This window comes from Botrytis sinoallii, assembly GCF_014898435.1.
Source record: "Botrytis sinoallii strain Bc 23 chromosome Unknown BSIN_013, whole genome shotgun sequence".
In the NCBI taxonomy this organism is placed as follows: domain Eukaryota; kingdom Fungi; phylum Ascomycota; class Leotiomycetes; order Helotiales; family Sclerotiniaceae; genus Botrytis; species Botrytis sinoallii.
The window spans coordinates 1,254,375-1,260,374 of NW_024066040.1; positions in this window are offsets into that span (position 1 = coordinate 1,254,375).

Sequence of the window (6,000 nt, forward strand, 5' to 3'; positions counted from 1 at the left end):
ACATCAACCGGTAGAATTCTAGAGTCTGGTTCTGGTACTGATAAAGGTGTATGTGGGATTTGTATATTCTTAGATTGGAATAGAGCTGGTCCTCTATGCATATCAAAAGGAATAATCGAATTACTTATAACTTTACCAGATTTTAGCAAAATTAAATAACCAGCTGGAGTACTATTCTAAAATTCGACAAAAGGTTCGGTTTGTGGTCTCGGACCAAGTCCGACAGAAAAATAGGCTCATTTCGTAAATACGAATGGTTGTATCTTATTAATCTAGTATTCCAAAAACTGATCCGCAGTTCAATCGTGATACTCTTTGTGGAGAAATGCTTTCATTAAAGTATTATTGAGATTTGTATTCATATTAATATAAACTCTATAATGTTGCAAAACCTTACAAAAGTTATATAATATCAATTTATTAACGCTCCTAAGTAAGGCTTGTCGAATAAGCTCGAAATCGAATATGATTGTATTCTGAAGAAATGTGTCAGTGATTCTTGTATTCGAGTATGCAGCTATTCGAAAAAGAAAATATCCGTCAATCTGGTATTCTATCCCCATTTTGAATGTATATTCTTTATAAAACTACTTAGTTTTATTGAAATCTTTTGAAAAGGAATAGTTCTGAGATTCTCCTTTGAACTTCAAATCCTTAGCAGTTTCCTGAATTTTTCTTTTTTCAGTTACTGTTTTGTCAGGAATATAGGGATTGAAAGGAGCAGAAGGATAAGGAAAAGCACTAATCATATCTTTATAAAAAGAAGTCTTAAACTCTTGTTGTAGAGGATCAGTATCATCAATTGTCGTATCGATAAATCCTCCTATACCGGTAGATTGATTGAATAAAACAGGTTTCTTGCCAGCATCGGGTTTCTTGCCAGCTTGCTTAGAGCTAGTACTAACACTTGCTCGGGATATCATAATGCTGACAACGGGAAATAAAAGAAATAAAAGTGAAAAGATATTTCGAATAAATAAGTTAAGTAATTTGTGATATCACTAATTAGTATTAATTCAATAATAAAATCAGGAATATGGGAGATGTGGTTTCCACTATCATTAGTAAACCCCTAAATGTCTGTATTGTATTCTGTCTAAAAAGCTAGCTAATGAGGGGAAATAGTAGGCCTTATATAGGCACTACTGAAAGAGCTAGTCTCCTTCGCATTCGCCTAAATACCTTTGATACAGTAGCCATTGTATTGAAGTCATTCTTTTGAAGTGAATTCCCTTGTTCACACAATTATATTTGTCATATTGTTTAGATTTATCTGAAAATACAAAATAGTCTTCTTAAGGAATTAAATCCTATTATTCCTTGAATGCTTTTGTAATATTCTTTTTATTCATATTATTCATTGAATCAATACAATATTCGGAAAAAAAGTGAGGCTATAAGAGTTTAGAGCATTTGATAATAGGAATTGCTTATCTCATTCTTTATAGTTTTATATTAAAATCTTTCAAAATATCTATATCTTATTTTTTCTTCCTGATATATAGCTTTAATCGATTTATAAGTAGATATTATATATCTATTATCTAAAGCTGAAATACAAATCTCAATCTAACTTATTCTAATACAATAATTCCAATTAGAAGACCAGCTTTTATAAAGAGTATGATTATTGGGGTTGTTTTGTAAATAAATAAAGCTCCTTATATCACATTGTGAATCGTCTTACTAACTAGATCGATATATTTCTTAATTTTAGTATTGATTGGAATATAGCCTGCATTTGAATATTATTTATATAGCTTATCGAATTATATTTTGGAGCCGAAGAGAGTGATGGGGAATATACAGGTAATAATCGCTTTTCGCAGGCAGGCTGCAGATAGTCTATAGGCGGGATACGATGACTCTCACCTGTATGTGGTGTATCCTACGAACCTTCGATCATATGATCGGAGAATTAAGTAGAGTTAGTTGGAGTTGGGTGGTGGTTATATACTAATCGGAGGCTGTATTGGGAGTAAAGGTATATGTAGTTGATTATTAGAGGGTAATTGCAAAGATGCTTGAAATAAAGGATTACTAGCAAAATGGAAATAAAAATTATTCGATAGTAAAAGGAAGATGAGAATAGGATTGATATGGAATTATGCCTTTACGAATTTGTATAGAAAACAGAACCAGAATATATTGTGGTAGAATATTTGTAAAGCGGAATTAGTTTTTGAAATAGTGGATAATAAAGCTTTTATAATATAGTTGAGTTTGACTAAAGCCTATATTAGAAGTAGAACTGATATTTTTAATTTGATAAACGAAAATCGATAAAACATTTTTGGGGTATTAGTGTGTAAAGTTTTTATAATCCAATAATATATATGATTTGTGGGTATATTGAATTGGATATTTACAAATGATAAGGGGAATAGTAGGAAGTATATAAAGATTAGGATAGTGTTTATTAGGGTTGGCGGGAGTATATATGGAATAGGAGAAGGAACGTTTTTAGTATCTTATCTTTGAGTGTGTGAGAGCAGTATAACGACGGAGGAGTTTTGATATAGAAAGAATGCTTTTAGTAAGTTATATTCGATAATGTTTGATTAGTATTATAATAGCGGAGGATCTCAAGTAAAGATTAATCTTATGATATATATATATAACACACTTCTAATGTTTTAATTTTGATTACAAATTATATATTAGAGAAATGGATTTTATAAGTAGAGCTTTAGTTAGTAGGTTGGAAATATTATAGAAGGGCTGTCTGGCTAGAGGTCTGAAATAGCAAGCCTATAAGATATAGTCGGTTTTGTTGTATAGAAGAGATTCGGCAAGGTAATACAAAACAACTATTAACCGTAAGGCATAATATATAATGATAGCGATAGTAACACTATTTATATAGCTCGAGAGGATAGATGTGTATATTGATTTATAATCGGATACTATAGAGTAGAGGATATAATAGAGATATCAGATAGACTTAAGAAGCAAACAGGAATAGAGGCATGAAGGAATGGTTTTGGTTCTGGTTGGAACTTCTGAAGGTAATCATGTAATAGATGGTTTAATGTAGTCAAAAGATTCTATAGAAGCCTAGTACTAGTGGCTTTATCACAAGTGAGCCGGGAAAGCGTTTGTAGGTGTAGCGAACCTACTTTGTATTATAATATATTCTAGAAAGTAGTTATAATATAATTCATTTCTGCCGGACGCTCTGCCCCCTGGTGGACGAGCGAATGCAGAACGGCACATCAAAACTATAGAACAGTTAGAGCTGAGGGTACCGACCAGGCGGAACAATGGCGGCGGGGATTGATGACTACGATTAGAAAAGCGAAACGCCAATATTGGCACAGAATCATTAACAAAGTAAACTGTGACAGAGATCTTTACAAAGTGATTGGCTGACACAAGCTCGCTGTCAACCTTAGAGTACCGCTCCTGGTCGTCGATAACGTAACGATCAAAGACATTGCGGAAAAAGCCCGGATTCTACAAAAAAAATCCTCAAGCATTTCGATAACAACAACGATCTTACAATAAATCTACTCCGACCAAACCGCATACCCAATAAACTCCTATAGAATACAAAAGTGTCCCTCGAAAAAGTGGAAAAAAGTGTTATAGGAATTTCGAGTACTTCACTGGGGCCCAATCAGATCACTATTTGTCTTCTGAAAGCTTACTAGAACTTTATTAGACTAATAATTGCTGGGATCTTCAATAGATATCTATAACTTAACTACTTCCTAGATAAATAGAGATAGATAGAAATAATAATAATCTTTAAAATTGAAAAGAAAAACAAATCGTTAATATAATCCTAGCAATCGATAGCCCTATTTTTATATATTTTGAAAAGTCTAGAATATATAATTGCTTGATATATCTTATAAATTATAATAATAGCAAATATACTTAGCCTTCAATACAATAGAGCGCTTCCCAAGCGAATAGTAATGAATCTAGTTACTTTGTTTATATACAATATCGAAAAGATCTTTGCCCACAAACAAGAAATCACAATGATTATACTAAACATACAAAACGCATTCGACACACTCCTGTCGAATAAACTACTGGAACATATATACCAGTAAAAATGGCTCTGCTTTTTCCTATAATTAGTCCAAACCTTTCTAAGCAACCGCTTAATAAAAGTTCAGCTAGAAAACACAACTACAGAATATAGCCACATCAAGTATAGCACTCTGCAGGGCTCCCCATTCTCATTTGTACTATATATTTTATATCTTGCTAAACTTTTGAATCAAAATATTAAATTGCACTTTAGATATATTAATAATATCTATATCTACTATATATCCAAGAATATTCATAAAAATATTGATTTCCTTAAATGTAATTTCCGCTAGATTTTCCAATGGAATAAACGAAATTGTATAGTGTTTGTATTAGAAAAGCTAGAGATAATATATCTCTTCTAAAGGAAAAAAGTATATATTCTGTATTTGAAAATGAATAATAAAATAACGATCTGCTTAATTAGCAAGACGGATAATGAAACTGTTTAACTAGCCCTATATTAACTGAAAGTTTAATTTGATTGGAAACTTTCCTTCAAAAAACATATAATAGAACAAAAAGCGAAAGCCTGCAAAGTTACAAAGCATATCAAAGCATATCAAAGGGTTCGCACAAACATACTACAGCCTACCAGCTACAGTATTATATAAAGAAGTGATTACCTGTATTCTTTCCTTTATTCTTTATAGATTCGAGATATAGTATATAGATTGAATAAAGCCAAACCAAGTAGGGGGAGCTGTTTGTAATCTAATGATAAGTATAAAGCTAAGCAATTATATTATCAAAATCAATCGAATGATTGTTTTAACAATAAAAGGAGTTCTACCTATTTGATATACAATTCCGATTATTACAATCCTAAAAGACTCTAAATTACTATCCAGCAAGCTAGTATTCGAATAGGTACAAATAAGATTTGCACTCCAATTTTGTAAAGTGAATGAAAATCATTTATTAGCGATTTATTTAATATGAATACCTCAATGCAAAATAAACAATACTAACCTTTATAGACTAACCGAATTGATTCCAAAAGTATCAAAACTAATACTCTCTCTGTCACACTTCTTTATAGAGAATTGTAACAACTCTACAAAAAATATAAAGAAAGAAACAGCTGTACTTGAATTCATACAATAATAGAACTATCTGCCTGACAGTCATATTATAATCTTCTCGAATAGTATTAAACAATATTATTGAGAGTAAAAGATAATTAGCTATAGCTATATAATCTATCAGGAACAATTTCTAATAACATTTAGTTATAAGGTAATCAACCTGCTTTTGTATATCTTTGACATTAAGATAATAGGTATTCTAAAAGATTTAAAGTATATTATTCGATTAAAGCTGATTGGATAGATTACTATATATATCAACAGCATTTCAATTATTTAGTGTATCAAAAACAATATCTTCGATTTATTCTAATAAGTGTTTTTATACTATTATGAGATTATAAGGAATAGGTAAATAGTAATCCGATAATCATCTAGATATATTAAAATCCTTAGAAATAAGAAGACCAATCAACTCGCCGATCTGGGTATTTATAATGATTATTTTGAAAACGATAATTCATCGTTCCCTATTATTAATAGGATAAGCTTAATAGTTAGAATCTTTAGATAAAGGATAGAATAGAAATAATGAAAACGAAATAAGGTTATTCTCGTCAATTGATACTATTACTAGCACCTCAATTATTAAGTTAAGAAATCTAAAGAACTTGTTCTTCCTATTTTATTCTTCAATAACTAGTAGTATTCAAAATTAGATATAAGGATTTTGTATTCTACTATTAATATTTTCAATATAATAATATCACCTCAGAATACTCCTATGAATATAATAAAGAATCTAAGTATCTAATACTTTGCTAACACTTTCATATCTAATTCAATAATTGATTGAACAAATCTGGCTCAATTCTATAAAATACAAAAAATATAATCAACTATCTCTCTCTTCTTCTAAAGATTC